Raw genomic sequence first — 17,124 nt, forward strand, 5'->3', positions numbered from 1 at the left:
CCTTCGTCCTGAAGTCATGAAGCAGAGAGACACCCCCAGGAGACGCCTCTTCACCACTGTTTCAAACACACCCTTCTCTAAACACCCCCTTGGGAAGGCCCTCCTAGCTTCACAGGCTCAAACAAAGCAAGAGTGAACTTTGGATAGCACAACGGCCTACAGGATCACAGCAAATGATACAGTATTTGTTTATTGTATATCCTATTCGGTCTCTGTATCAGGCAGTGTTTAGTTGAAAATATAAGAACATCTAACCAAAGTGGCTTATACAGCCAGGAAACTTACTGGCACACCCTACCAGAAAAGTCCAGGTTAAAGGGCAGCTTGGTCCAAAGCACAAGAGGTTCACTAGGATGCCAATCTCAGCACTGTGCCCTGGGGCTGCTCCATTTTGGGGTCTGCCTGGTGGCCCCCCACAGCTCCAGGCTCACAGAATCACAGTACCACATCCCAAGGTCTTGCACATCTCAGGTCAGGGCTGTGGGGTTACTGGGATTTACTCTTCTACCTGGAGTTTGGGCCATGCGCCTAGTTCTGCACTAATCACTGAAACCTGGGGAAGCTGCACCTCATCCATACGCACTCACCCTGGGACCAGGAGGGAAAGCGCGTTCAACCCGATGTACCCGGAGGTGGGGGAATAATTTCTCAAAACTAATGCAGAGTGACACTACCCGGAAGAGAGTGGATGCCAGGCAGTGACAAAAATGGATTTTTGAGAGAAAGGGATACATTTGATTAAACATTGCTCCTTGTTATTCCCAATTATTTTGGTTAAGGCAGAAATACCCCTGCCTTAAGACTTCCTTTTTGTACCCTCCCAATTTACATACGAGGATAGGTACATTTGGGTATATATGCGCCCCTGTACACAAGATGCAAGAATTTATACTTTGATGCTTAGACATTTTAAAAAAGAACTTTTTATTATCCCTTTATTACAAAGGCAATATGCCACCAGTCATGGTAATCCCACTATTCAAGAGGCTGAGGCAGGAGGATCAAGTTCAAGGCTGGTCTCAGCAGTTTAGTGAGAACTTTTTTTAAAAAAAATCAGAAGGACTGGAGATATGGCTCAGGAGTAAATCATCCCTGAGTTCAATCCCCAGGACCAAAACTTAAAAAAAAAAACAAAACAAAAGTAACAGGTTCAGGTTGGGGATGGGGATGTAGCTTGATGGTAGAGCATATGACACTGGCATAGCATGTGCCAGGCCCTGGGTTCAATCCCTAGTACTGCAAAAAGAATTCTGTTATATATAACTAATTAGAATTTTTTTAAAGGAAATGCTTGTGCTTTTCATTGCCCTGTAATGACCTAGTGACCACAAGTCAGATATTAAAAACTGAAAATCTTTTAAGAAAACAGTTGATGCATCCAAACGTGTACAATTTTAGGAATTACAAGATATGAAGAAAATAAACAATTCTATAGCCCAGACTATCAAGATTTTGTCAGTTACCCCTTTCATATGTATTTGATTTTTTGAGCAGTTAAAATCATTGAAATATCAGTGTACACTATTTCAGTACTTTAGTAGCGTAACATTTTTCTCAGTCTTTAATTTCTGATGGCTGAACAAAAATCTCTATTTTTAGATCAAAATTTTCTACTATGTTGTACACTATATTTAACAAAGCCCAACTGGGCATGGTGGCGTACGCCTGTAATTCAGCAACTCTGGAGGCTGAAGGAGGAGGATCCCAAAGTTCAAGTACAGTCTCAGAAACTTAGTGGACTCCGTCTCCAATTTAAAAATAAGGACTGGGAATATAGCTTGAAGGCAGAGCACCCCTGGGTTCAATCTCTAAAATTAAAACCCAAAATTAAAACAGCCCATCATAACCTACTGCCTCATGGATTCAATTACTTGCTTCAGGTTTTGGAGAGTTCCGCACCATCTTAGAAACATTTACATCACTAGGAAACACTTGATTCCCCACATTACAAAAAAGTAACACTTCAGTCTGACCCACTTCTACCTAAAAATGATAGCTTCAACTGAATATATCCAGGAGAAACATCTTCCATAGCAAAAATTTTGCTTTTTCCAAAGCCATTTCTCCTGGATATATTTGTTGTGCAGGACTCCTGCCACTGGAAAAATCTTTTAATAGGTGTGAAACATAAACTTTGGTCCATCAAGAGTTTTCAAGTTTAGGTGAATTGAGCACAGGCTGTTTATCTGCTTGATTTAACAAAGAATTGAGGGCAGGTTTTAAGAAAGAACATTCTTCTTAACTTTTGCTAAGTGACTTCCTGCAAAGGCTCTTGAGGTGTCCATACAGCGAGGTGCAGTGTGTTGAAATTTTACACAGAAGTACATACATGCCAATCACTTGACAAAACCCATAGAAGGAAACTAAGATTCAGAATATTTGAATTCATGTTCCTAATAGGGTATCATCTAGCAGATGGGTACATATACTCAACTTCCATAATAACTGAGCTGAATTTGGGTGACGACCAAATGAGCATCATTTTCTTCTCTGAAACATTCCTTTCAAAGTCTTAAAATCCTGACATACTAAGTGCAAATTAATCCTACACAACTGGACATTTCATTGAAAGTGATTTCTTTAAAAGCAAACAGATTTTTGTTGGTTTTCATCAGCCATGAAAAGATTTTAAAGGTATATTTTGGAAGCACATTAGCTGAAGGCTGAACTCCTCCAGTTCCTTAATCTGTCCTCAACCCTCAGCCAGAGGTCCAGATTTTATAGTCTTCAATGGAGTCATTCACCTTCAATGCCAAAGATCTCCTGAGTTACATTTGCATTCTAATATTGCCTCATAAAAGTTGACATGACTATTTTAAGCGAACTTTTACAGAGCTGAAGATTAAAAGCCAAATTCTAAAAAACATTATGCACATAAAAATCCCCGAGCTGACATTAAGATGTATCAGAATTGTGATTTTGGATTCATGTTAGGATTTCAACACAATTAGATTTCCAATACAGATTTCCTTGGTCTTTGGTTGCGATGACAATGAAGAAATGTATTCATGAGTTATGGGGACTGCAGATGAGTCTGGATCAGATCTTCATGGGGGGGAGGAACATTTCCCAAAACACTGAGGGAGGGGGTCCGCAGGGAATTCCAAGAGGATTCTGGGAAAGTACACGGCCTTTGCAATCAGTGAATGCAAGGCCTCCTCTGTGGAGTCTATTTAGACTTTCCACCCACACTCTGGCTACTCCTGCCAGCCAAGGATTGCTGCCTTCTGTGACTGCCTTGCTCTCGGCCCAGGTGAAAAGCCAGTGATTTCAAAACCAGACCAATAAGGCCACTGCCCTTCCCCCACAAAAGTCAAGCCAAAATGCCACCCAATTTTTGTTGTTGTTGTTGTTGATGTTGTTAGTACTTTAAAGCACAGAAAATGCTACTAGAAATTTATAGATTTTGCAGAAGAAAAAGATTGCAAGAAATTCAATTTTCCAAAGTAAATGCATTGGATTTAGGAATCTTTTCCTAAGGAAAAAATTGAATATGTAAGTTTGGAAAATGTAAAGTGTGAATGCCACAAATTTTATAATTGTCAAAAAAAAAAACCGCTTATATTTCATATGTAATTGCACATACATGTATGCAAGTCAGAATTGTTTTCTTTATACTATTTCATTCTTAGCTTTGACATATTTTTTCTACTACTAAATTTTCTTTTGCTGGAGGCATATACAGGCTGATTTAGAAAGGGAGAATAAGGGTCATCTCCAGAGTGAGAGATGTGATTTGGGGTTCCTGGCTCTTTCCATTTTTTCCAATAGTTGTACATAATGGGGTTTGTTGCTGCGTATTCATACATGCACACAATATAATAATATAATTTAGCCGATATCACTCCCTAGCACTTCCCCACCCTCTTCCCTCCCAATCCCTTCTACTGACCTCCTTTATTACTAAATATTTTGGGAACACATGACATCTATTGGCTACATTATATTTATCAGGGGTAAACTATAGTTTAACTTTTATTGTATGTTTTTATAGTCTGAATTTTAATGGTCAGACATACAATCCTTTAATGGGCATGTTTTATACGAACCTTGCAATTTCCTTAGTATAGATTCCTAAGCAGACTTAAGGACTCTTGATTGCTACGCTGCTCTGCAGAGGTGGACAGTCCTGTCAACCTGACGCCATCGCCCACCCTCCATGACCTTCATCAGCAGTGAGTACTGATGTTACACAACTGCCTGCTGAACAGGCATGTAAGAGTAATTTGTCACAGGAACTGAGGCAGGAAGAGACACATCCCCCATGTGGACAGAGCCCAGTGGTGGGCACACTACTTCGGTAGAGGCCTCCAGGAACATTGACAAGGGCCCAGTATTTGACATCAGATATCTGGATTCAAAACCCAAGTCTCTTACTTACTGGCTGGGTGGTCTCAGACAAGTTGCATAACCTTTCTGAATCTCAATTTCTTTAACTGTATCCATCTCAAGGACTGTGAAGTTTAAGTTAGATGGCAACGTGGTGTTCCCAATGCCTGGGTCCCAGTGTCGCTCAACAAATAGTTACGATTCTATCATTATGATTGTTAAAAAATACAAACTGTAATAACAATCTTATAACCAATTATCATTTGAAGACTGTCAAGGTGATTTTTTGTACATTTGTTTCACTTTATTCTATTGTGAATAGAACTTAAGGGTCAGATAATGCTAAACTCAAAGAAATCAGAACTAAGGTAAAGTGCCTAAGGGGCAGAGCCAGGATAAAGTTCTCTCTCCCAAGTCCCCTCCCTCAGGCTGACTGCACTGGACAGCATCACAGATTTGCCCAGGACAACTTTGGCCTCATGATCGATACTATTCTGAAAAATTTATTATGAGAAATGCCAAGGTATTTGCCCTTACAGATGCACTGACTGAAGGAAACCTTTCTGTAGCTGAAGATCTCTACCCAGGAGAGGGGTCATAACAGTGTTCCTCCTTTATGAAGATAAGCCCATAGACAGATTCACTTCACTGTTCCCTATAAAGCACCTTCAGGATTTCCAATTTTAAAGCCATAAGAAAACCAAGTCCCAGAATGCCTTTCAGGAAGGAAGCCATATAAGCCAACCAAAGAAATGACTGAGGAGTACAGGATACAGCCACCAAATCCTCAAATCCTGACTAGCGGCTGAGCTTTTGATGATCCACGGAAAGTCTGTTGCACCCCTGGATTGTCTCTTCCCTGGGGCTTCTGTTAGCTCAAGTCTTTCAAATGTCCTCTGCAGGACTGACACTCCCGCCAGGGGACACTCCTTAACTAGGTAGGCTGGGTGGAAGAGGATGTCTGTATTGAACAGGAGACAACTCCTGGTCAGCTTTGGCATCCTGCCTTCAGTTAGAGATGAGGGCAAAGAACGGTGAGACCAGACTGTCCTGGTGCCTGGCCCGAGAACTTCAGGATCAAGGACAGCGAAGGTCTCGTTACTCAGTAGTATTAGGTGCTGCTAGTGTTACTGAGTAGCTTTCTAAGATACTTTCACCTCATCTTATTTTGTAGTAAGTTTTTCTTTAAATTGTCCATTATGTGTTTCCTTTCTTCAGCTTCTACCATGGACAGATTTTTAAGTCTAAGAACAGCTCATATCTCCCTTGCACTTACACAGCTGTATGCTAATTGGCTGGATGGCTTCCCCAAAAAGGTCTACATCACCTGGGGCCGTGGCACATGCCTATCATTCCAACAGCTCAGGAGGCTAAGGCAGGAGAATCAGTCAGTCTCAGAAACTTAAGGCCCTAAGCAACTTGGTAAGGCCCTGTCTCAGAATTAAAAAAGGGCTGGGGATATGGCTCAGTGGTTAAGCACCCCTGTGTTCAATCCCTGGTGTGTCCTTCCTTCCCCCCAAAAATCTATATTTCACACACAACCCAAACCCTCATGTATCTACAGAATCCTGACCTAGTTACCCAACTAAACAGACTTAGTTCTCATTCATGATTTAAGTTCCACAGGTTCTTCCTAGAGGAAGAAAAAACTGCCTAGCTATTAGGTATTGTAATACCTAAGTATTGCAAATCAGTGAGGGGGTCCTCCGTTCTAACCCTAAGAGGAAACACGAACCAAGGCTTCAATAGCTTTGCAATGCAAATGCCAAGGACTGTAACTGTCAAATTGGGATACGTTGTCACTGTACCTATGGGCTGGTTACCAACAGAAATTTCTAGACAGATGCAATAGGAATGGTCAGGGAGCCTCTTTCATGCCACCCACACATTCTTTTGATTGTTCTTTGTTTGTAGATCATATTTGGTCAGTTTGGGTCTGGGTTCCTTCTGGGTGAACCAGAGATGATGGGAGTTAATGGGAAATTCCTGCAGGTAGACCTGCACCCTCAAAGCACAGCTCTTCTAAAGAGACTCCTCTGATAAGTGCGTCCTCTCCTAAATTATCTGAAGTTTGTAGACAATAACATGTCATTTTATTAGCATTAACAGTTGAAAACGAGGCTTAAATATCATGTTTCAAATTACTTTAGTGTCATACTTTGAAAAGACTGGTGAGATTAATAACTTCAGAAATAAGAGTACTATAAGCCTTTATAACAACATCCAAAAGGTTAATTATGTTTTGTTTAGTTTTATGAAACTTGAGATACAAAATTTTATATGGTAAACAGTTGCTAACTTCAGCCAGAAGGAAACAAAAAAAATTTTTTTCTACTTGAAAGATGGAAAAAAATGTAGAATATAAGTAAGCAACCTTAAAATTTGGGTTTTCTGGGCTGGGGTTGTAGCTCAGTCTGGTAGAGCACTTGCCTAATGTGTGACGTGCTGGGTTTGATTCTCAGTACTGCATAAAAACAAAGGTTCATTGACAACTAAAAAAATCTTTTAAAAACTTGGGATTTTCTTAAAATTGGTAGTATTTAAAAATCCCATGATTTTTGAAAGTTAACCTTGTAGACTCTGGGAGAAATTGTGCTCCAAAGTCTAATTTTGAGTATGCAGGATCTAGAACTGTGGTTCTCTATTAGGGGGGATGCAGATCTACTTGGGAGGGCTCATTAGCACACAGTTCTCTGCCCTGAGCCCTTAGGTGGGGTCAGCAGGGTCTACAGGAAGGCTCAGGAATTTGCATTTCTAAGAAGCTTCCAGATGATGCTGATGCTGCTGGCCTACTTTGAGAATCCCTGTTCTACAGACCATTCTTTTTCTCTTCCTGGATTCCATTTCTGATAAACTAGGACATGAATGGGACAGACTGAGGTCCACTGTCAGAGAAGAGGCATAAGGAGGTCAGAGGAGGAAGCCACACAAGGAAGGAGCATGGGCTCGAGGGTGGTGGCAGCAGTCTGGAGTTTCTAGTTATGGCTTATGGATTCTTGATTGGCTGGGAACATCAACAGATGGAAGGCTTCATACCCCTAGCTTGTGGAGGGGGACAGACCATTTACCATTCCTTCTGTGTTAACATTGCTGTGACACCCTAGTGTCTGGGTTGGCCACATCACTGTTCAACTCATACCTTCACACCCTGCTTTCCCCTTGAACCTGACTCTCAAGTTCACCATTTTCCAACGTCCAATTCCATGGCACTTACAGGAAGTCCACTGTACCTTAGAAACTGAACACTCCCCCGACTCTGAATTGGCCCAAAGATTTGCTCAGGTTTGTAAGACGGACCTGTTTTGACAAAGGCAAGAACTCTCAAACATGACTCAGTAAGGAGTTTGTCAACCTGACCTAGCTTCTGCAATTCTCTGGAGAATCTGAATTAGGCTAATCAGAGGAGCAAAGCATGAGGACTGTGCTAAACACTTTAAAAAAAAGGAAGCTGAACTTCCTTAGGTACCATTTATAGTTTCCTTTTCAAAGGTCTTATTAATAGTATTAGGCATTGACCAGGCACAGTGGCACATGCCTGTAGTCCCAACAACTCATGAGGCTGAAGCAGGAGGATCACGAGTCCAAGGTCAGCCTGGGCAGTTTAGTGAGACCCTTTCTCAAAAAAAAAAAAAAAAAAAAGCTGGGAATTTAGCTCAATGGTAAAACACCCCTGGGTTCAAAATAAATTTTAAAAAAATTAGTACTAGGTGTTATTGTTATTGAAGAGCTTTCTAAAATACTTTCGCATTCTTATTTTAATGTTGTATCAAATTGTTTTTTAAATTGCCTATCGTATTTATTTTCCTAATATTTAACAGGATGCTTTATGACAGTGAGGAAACTCTTCTCTTCTGACTACATCTGCCAAGTGCTGGCTCTAAATTACGGGGTTCAAAATTGTTAAAGTAAAATATCAAAGCTCAGCTGGAACATTCTCTGGAGAAGGCTGTCTTCTTAAATACATCTGGGTACTCAGTGTTCTTCCAACATAACAAGGGACCACAGGGCGAGCTGAATGATCTAATATTCCCAAATCAACTTGTTGGCCATGTGATTATTGAACAAAAAGAGCTCCCAACATTGGGGAAAAAAAAAACAAAACAATGACCCAGACACTAGAAATACTGCCTCATCTGAGCCCTGGCCAGTGTGAAAGATGAGAAGAGACATGTTAAAAATAAAAACAAAAACCACATTTACTTTCAACCACATGTGATCTGTGTCCCTCTCTTGTCCAAGAATCTCATGGGCTAGTCAGGCTTATTAGAGACAAGAGAAAAAAAATGGGTGTGAGAGCAACCAATAACAACTGTGTCCTCAGGAACAAAAAGAAAATTAAATATAACTATGTATTTAAAGGACTCTGTGTAAGACAGGGAGGTCCTGTCTTCAAATGGCAACTCCTCCCAGGAGCCAGAGCAAAGCATAAAGATGGGTCCTCCAAGTCAGGACACGACCAATAGCAATGAGCAGCAGAGACCCTGAGGGTACAGGCTTTCTGATGGTGAGGAAATTGCGGGAAGCTGCCAGGAAGCCTTGTTGGGAGACATGGGATTACAGTTGGATTTTGAATCATGACAACCAACCTTGTGTATAGCATTTCAGGAAAGTTCAGGACTGGAAAAAGCTTGCCCAGGGCTTGGTGAGGAAAGAAGGTGGAATCGTGTTAGTAATGGCAGGTGATATGCTCGTACTTCATTATTAAAAGCTTACTTCATCCAAATATGCACCCAGAAATACTTTATGATCATGTGAGGTCACAGAAAAGGCTCTGGGATTCAGGTTAGGACGGGCGAGTCTCAGTTCCAATCCTGTCACTGTTCTCCTGACCTGAGGCGCCTCATTCTGCCTATCCACTGCGTCCTTCTCTGAGGTAATGTGGAGTCAGGCACATGACCACCAAGAAAGAAACCACAACACCCTACAATCCAAGCCCAGGATTCCATATAACAGTGCTTACCTCATAGGGTTGTTGTGAAGATAAAAATCATATAAAGCAAATCGTAAAACCTGATGAATAAGCAATAAAAATCACCACTTTTATGTAGTATTGTTTTCACATGTGGTTGCTTCATACAATTATGTGACTCATTAACACAGAAGTGAACAGACTGCTTTGGGATCTGAATTATCAACCTTACTGGCTGCGAGTCCACCTAGAGAAACCTCCTAACAGGTCTCAACCTACAGCTAGAGTACACTAGCTGGAGAACGTTCCGTCTCAGGTGTGCCCAGGTTTCACTGTTGTCCTGGAAACCTGGGCAAAGCCTACACAGGTAGGTGCTCAGGAGCATTCCCCACATGTGGGATGCACTCAGGAGTGCAAACCAGCCCCCGCCTGGTCACTGCTTTGAAATGGATGGTACAGGGTCATCCAGGGTTCATAATCAAGATGAGACACGATGATGCTCAATGAATTCTGGGGGCCTAATTGAAAAACAGCCAAAAGACAAAAATCTCAGTGAACACAGAAGAAACTCCAGAATGTAGGCGAGTACCCTGGAAATTGTTTTCTTCTGAAGCGCTCCAGAGACCTTCACTCAGCCTCCAAAACAATTGTTCTTCAGAGAGCATTGTTAAAGGATCATGATAACACTGATGTGTACCCTGGGCAAGCCCCTAGGCCACTGCTTCACCCAGCTCAACTGGCAGGTGCTATGAATACTGGAAATGAATTCCAGACATAAGGATGGAAAGTGGGAGGACTCCAGTAGGTAGTCATGCAACCGTCAACACTGGGCAGACCAACACAGTACAGCCTCTTAGAGGGACCCCGGACGTGATACTGCTTCTCACTTTGGTACCTAAATGAGTATAAGCCACAACAGTTGAGGCCGATTCAAAAACCTGTTGGCAAATAATTTCTATATCTACTGGACACAATGCACTTAACCATCTACATGTCTCTTCATTTAATGTTATAATGTCTTCATGTGACGAATGTCCAGAAGACAGGGCCTGTGTTCACAAGTGAGGTTGGCAGCACATTCAATTCGTTCCTTTCAATGATGATCCCAGGTGACACTGACAGGCAACAAAGTTCTGCTCAACTACAAAGCTGTGGGCTGGGGAAGCTGCTGGCACCAAGGCCAGTTTGCGACAGAAGAGAAGGAAAATGGGCATTTATTGAGCATCAGAACTTGCCTCACATCAGCTCATCTGGGGTCCCATATCATCCCCATTGCCCACTCCAGACAGAAAAAAACATTTCATAGATGTTAGGATTAATCCCAGCTAATGGGCTGTAATAGTCATGAGTAGAAGGGAGTCTGTGTGATTTCTAAAGTTCATGTTCTTTCTACCATGTGAAGCCACTTCAGAATGCAGAATGGAGAGACTGCAGATTGAACTTTCCTCAAGAGAACTATGACATAAAATGTTTGATGGAATATCTAGACTTTGTCCATGTTTGTCAAATCCTATCAATAGCACCCAAGACCACTGCATCTGCCTGGTAATTATGACCATCTGCCTGGCAGGTCACCAAGGGTCACAGGCTGCTGAACATTTCAGCGAGGGTGGTGGTGGAGGAATCAGAATGAGATTCACGTAAAAGGGAAGTCTTGCATTTGATTATTTCCTTTTCATAATATTTTGAAACCTTGATCCTAGTTCCTTTTTCCCACCACACCAAGCTACTCCTGGCGTTCACTCCACTTAATATAGGTTCACACAAAATTCTGAGACAGGAAGTAGATCATAATCAGAAATTACATTTTATTCCAAGCACAGTAAGTCCAAAAGAAACTGTCAGAATTGTCACATTAAAATGGAGAGCTCGTGATTTTATAAGGATGTACACACAATTTCCTGCCACTTCAGATGATCAAACCATATTTTTCACTTGAAATATTAAAGTAAAAATGGAAAATCAAGGGTATAAAATTTAACAGCTTAACTACATTCTCCAATACAGGAATAGTGATTTATAAAAATGAAGATTATATATATGGAGAATACTTAGACATGCACATATGTAAACATACTAACTTTGTATATGTAAACAATACAAAAAGGTATTAACTAGTTTGGTTTTAGTTTTAAAGCATTTTATTGTGAAACAAAGCACATACACAAACAAGTATAACAATGATAAGCTGGCTAGGCATGAGGGCGCACACCTGTAATCACAATGACTCAAGAGGTTGAGGCAGGAGGATCACAAGCCAGCCTCAGCAACTTAGCAAGACCCTGTCTGAAAAAGAAATTTTAAAAAGGGCTAAGAATTTAAAAATTTAAGAAGAGCTGGGGATGTGTCTCAGTAAGTGCCTCAGTTCGATCCCCGTTATTAAAAAAAAAAAAAAAAAAAAGGCAAAGAGATGATCTGTTCAGTGTAACAACTATTTATCAAGAAAGAACTGTGTGAACATCACTCAGTTAAAAGAGACCTTTAATAGCACCCTAGAAGTTCTCCCCTGTGCCTTTGTCCATTCACAAATTCTTTATTTTGCTTTGTCATACAAAGACCACTTTTGTAATATCCAAGTTGTTCATGTGATCCATAAAAATACATGAGGGTACAGCCACTTTGATCTGTTTACTTAAGTAAATTATAATTCTACATTAAAACAGTAATCAGTAAGTATTCTGGCTATCGCATGCTCTAGGTGTGTGCATCCTTGGACCTGGGATGCTCTATTTCATTGCCAGATCCCCTACAACAGAAATCCAATTTGGAAATCTGTCAACCACCTTGTCCATGTGATGTGCACATGAAAGGGGATCACCAAGCATTAGCTAATGATAAATGAAGGCATGATGACCATTGTCTTAGAAACCGTTTACCAGGCCATGCCTTTCTAAAAGTTTATCAACCTAAGAATAACACACCTGTAAGATCAGTTTCATGTACAGAAACTGAAACCTTTGCTAGTATTTTTAAAATCCAAGTAGAATGACTTATTATTGAGTTCCTAATATGTAGGACCCTGTGGTTTCATTTAACTTATTCTGGTCCTTAATGAAATATTTAAAACCACAAGCTTAAAATCAGCGGGATATTCTGAAAAACACAAAATAGAAATACATACACCTAACCGGCTAGATTTCCAAACCGTATTACTTACCTACTGCTATCTGGATTTGACCCCAGCCTTAAAGTCCTCCTCGTCCAGTACCTCCCCTATTTTCAAGTAAATTGCATTACAATGATGATTCTGAAGTGCAATCCCAGCATCCTCATCCCTTGGAAACTGCTCTACCACCAACCTATGGAATCAGGAACAACAGGGTGGAGCCGGATAGTGTTTCAGCAAGCTGTCAGTCTGAGATCCACTGGCTGACAGCAGAGAACTAAAAGCTGGAGAAGGGCACTGACCCAGTTTGTCTGATCCAGAAACCTCACGGCACTGCCTTGGGAATACACCACCCACCTGCATCTCCGCCCACAGAACATCTGGTCCTGGAGCTGTATAACCCAAGTTCACAGTGTGCGCATTTTCCCCAAGGTCTCCAAGGTGACCCTGCGCGTGTGGAAAGGCAGTAGTCACTGCATCCCGGTGAGGAGGGAAGGAGAATGGTGAATGAGGAACGGTGCCAGGGTTTTGAAGGAAAAAAAACATGATTTCCCCAGTTTTTATCCCTCAATTTAAATCATTCCTAATTTTTAGAGGTGGTAATCAAGGGTCTATAGCAACTTCTTGATACCACAATTTCTCCACCAGTTTCCCCAAAGGTATCTGAAGTCTGTATAATAATAATAAAAAAAAAAGCTTCGAGAACCACACTACAACTTCTCTGATCTTAGAACGAGCCATCTTGCGTGCTACAGTTCTGTACTTTCAGTAACACCGACATCACCAGCATAATTAAATGTTGACTTAAGAAATGTTGAGATCAAAGTTGGCCACAAGTCTGTTGGAGCCATTTTTGTTTTTGATGCCGAGGATTAAACCTCAACTCAGGGCCTCCTGCACGCTGGGCACATTCCACCCCTGAGCTACATCCCCAGTCTGTGTTGGAGATCTGATGTGATGCATGCTAAGTAAGTCTAAGCTCTCGGGCAGATTTCTTCTCAGCAGTAATTATAAGAATTCAAAGTAAAAGCACAATGAAATGTTTCCCATCAACCAGACTGGTAGACACCTAAAAGCCCAACATTGCAAAGTGCTGATAAACAGAGCCACTGGAATCCTAGTCTAAGGAAAATTAGCATAACCACGGTGAAGAATAACATGCAATGCCTAGTCAAGTTCAAAGTGCACAATTCACCTCAGCAGTTCCAGGATTCAATGTACTGACAGGAACATTGAGAAATCTTAGCACCTGACCACTAAGGCACTGCAGCACTGCTCTGGACAGCTAAGGAATTTGAACGTAATCCAAATGTCCATCAAGGAGAAAACATTTACATGGTGATAAGTAAACTGCGGTTTACTCTTTCAGAAAAATGTTGTAACACTCTGAAACACAAACAAGCTGTATGAGGATAGGTGCAAATCACAATACTATTTAATGTCAAATATTAAATACTTGAAAAATAGCATCCATTGCTATGGAAAACATAACACATTAGTATAAGGACATTTATGAGAAGTATTACAATACAAAGGTAGGCAAGTGTGTGGATAGTTGTCCCTCAGACTCTGCAAGGCACTGGCCCTAGGATACCCTGTAGATTCCAAAACCCACAGATGTCCAAGTCCCTTACATAAAATGGTGTACTATTGACATAAAACCTATGCAGTCTTCAGTAGTCTTTAAATCATCTCTAGATTACTTAAAATATTTAGTGCAATGTAAATACTCTGTAAATAGCTGTTAAACTGGATTGCTTAGGGAATAATGTCAAGGGATAAAAAGTCTGCACATGTTCATTACAGATGCAATTCTTTTTTAAAAATTTTTTCCCTCCGAAGTTGGTTGAATTCTCAGGGTGAACCCACAGCTAGAGGACAGACTGTATCACTAGGAGAAGAAGGAAACAGTTTCAATTATGTTTGGGGGAGGGGTGCATGTGGTTGTGTGTTTCAGATGAATACAAAGTATTTATGACCTCCTCCATGTTGTTAAGTGCAGAATCATTTAGAAGATAGAAGTTGGATCTAGATTGACAGCAATCTCTATTAGTAGCAGCACTTTGATCAGATTAGTCTCAGATTGTTTTCTCAGCTGGTATGAAAGAGTTCCGAGGGGATGGTGTGCTGCCTGTCAGGTGCTCCACATTTGTGCGGAGCCTGGGGCACAGCATGCTGTCAGGAAGCCAGCACGCACCCTCTCCTAGATGCCCTTTTCCCTGCAACACAACCAGCTCCAGCTCTTACTCCTCGTCAACTACAGATTCATTTTCTGCAGCACATGCAAGAAGCTGACTACATTTGGAATTACACAAGTGCCAGAGAGATGTGTAAATGCAAAGGAAGAGAAGTTTTTCTCAGACTAGAAAAACATCAATTTTCCCAGAAAAAGGTGAGAGTAACAAAGTGCACGAGAGAAAGACAACTTGGTGACAACCAGAGTGCAAAAGATCAAGGGGTAGAAAGATCAACACCACTTTTTGTGAAATAAACTATTCAGTTACTTTATTACTTGACATTAAAAAGAAAAAAAAATATGCTGTTTACTGTTCTTTATTTTGCTAGCTTATAAACTAGAAAACCCAAATAATTCTGATTATACAGCTCCTGTGTGCATTTGGGAGACCTCTGATCTCATCAGCTAAGGACTTAAAACTTTTCTGGGCTGCAATTTCCAACAGTTAATCTCATCCATTTTCCATTAGTTCTGGTCTACTTTCAAGAATGCCATTTTTCTAATCTTGTCTCTAAATTTCAAACTCAGATTCTGGGAGTGCTCTGTATTATAAATTATAGCCTGTGGCACAATTCCAGGCAAACCCAGGTGACATGTACTTAAAGTGTGGCTGCCAAATATGGTGCTTTAACAAGTATACAGTGTTCAATGCACCTCTGAAGGAATGTGGCTAATCTTTTTTACCTTTCAATACATTTTCATCTCATCCAAACATTGATTATATGATAAACCTTAATAGAATCTGACTTGTGGCTTCTTCCTTTCCTAGTTATGCGCCCTTGGGCCAGACACAATCTAATTTCCATATCTAAATTGAAGTAACGGTGCTACTTCTAGCAGTGTCTAAGGACTAAATGAGTTATTTGAAAATTTTTTGAAGAGTGCCTGGCACACAGTAAATGCAATACATAATTTTAATGGAAATGGTTAGCATAATTTAAGAGAAGCTGGTATTTATCAAAACATCTTGCTTTTCATTAAACCAGTGCAGTAGATAATGTACCTAAAGATTTATGATTCCGTAAACCAAGGATGTTACGAATATGAATACACTAAAATTTAATATAGAATAGCTATAAAATTGATGAGTTTGTTTTCAAAATCACCATAGTTAATTTCAGATGTATCCTGAATTTCAAAAAACTTCAAGCAAATGTTCACCTGTAATTGTCAAAGTACAGTCAGTTTTCTCTTCATTTCAATTCCTAAAGTTTCCAACAATGTTGGAACTTTGTTGTTCCTCAGAACTGAGATAAACGGAGAAACATCAGCATGAATAGTTTTGTATCTACTGAGATTACTTTTGAAAGGAATACCAAAATGCAATTACATCCCACCTCTCCCAAACCTATCACTTCTGTCCCCTCTTCCTGCTTTTTAGCTATCTCATTAAATAATGAATTCTCAAAAGGACAACTTAAGGACATTGAAATGTGTGTTCTTAATTGTGGGATGTACCAGTTAATGGGTGCTGCAAAACCCATGGGGGACCAGACAGAACAGCCAAGAATGAGCCACTAGTTTAGACACACTGACATTTACAGTCAACCTCAGGAGGGGATTTTCCCAATGGAAGAAAGTTCAGAGACACGTGACAGGCAGATATTCTCTATGATGCCGGTGATTCCAGCCTTCCTAGTACTTCCCTCCTTGTGTACTCTCCCCTAGAGCAAGGGACTTGTTTCTAACCAACAGATTTGACAAAAACAACAGGAAGTCCCTTCTGTGATCAAGTTATGAAAGACCATGAACTCTCTCTTGCCAGCTGGGCCTAATGCTTAAGCATGCTGCCATTTGGCAAGGAATTGAGGGTGGGTCAGTGAAGCAGCCAGGCCCTCTGTCCAACATTCCAGGAGAAACCAACTCCTGCCAACACTACCAGATCTTGGAGGCACCATCCTTCTCTGAACCTCAAATCAATATGGTCAAGCTGACACTTTGCCACAGCTTGCCAGGGACTCAAATCAAGGACTCACACAAATTCTCCCACAGAAACTAAATATAAGAAACACGTATCATTTTAAGCTGGTGTGAGGAGTTTCATTACACAGCCATTGGTAATAAAAGATCCACCATCTAATGATAAGTACTTTACAATAAATACCACCCTGTTTCTCCAGAGCAAAATGAATCTGACCACATCTTCTAGTTCCTCAAAGCTGCTTCACTTCCATTTATCTGTTTGGAAAATAAAATGAAAAATTCTGGTTCTTCCAAAATGTGTTTTGCCTGAATATACTTCAAAACTCAAATAATCAATAACCATGATTTTCACTTTATTTTATATCATGTATTACCAACTAAGATTGTAAGCTCAACTTTCTAGTTTATGTTTTTAAACACAGGAAGACTTTCATTTTTGATATGTGGAATGATTTTATAACAGGTCTTCAAATACTATCCACCTATGCTCCGGAGGGCTACTTTGTGGTTAATTCTCCCTATTCTTTCCTTTAGGATCCCCTTCAATGCACGTAGTTGACTTGAAAGGTCAGTGCACTATCTTAAACCCATGAAATTGAGTTCTGAGACAATGAGAACTAG

General features: G+C 40.5%; 1 protein-coding gene across 1 annotated transcript in view; it reads right to left on the reverse strand.

Moving 5' to 3' along the window:
- CCBE1 (collagen and calcium binding EGF domains 1) overlaps positions 1-17,124 on the reverse strand; it is a gene marked incomplete at its 5' end in the record, with an annotated part of 247,567 nt that overhangs the window by 73,722 nt on the left and 156,721 nt on the right. The window lies entirely within an intron of this gene.

This window comes from Sciurus vulgaris (genome assembly GCF_902686455.1).
Source record: "Sciurus vulgaris genome assembly, chromosome: 13".
NCBI classification, from domain to species: domain Eukaryota; kingdom Metazoa; phylum Chordata; class Mammalia; order Rodentia; family Sciuridae; genus Sciurus; species Sciurus vulgaris.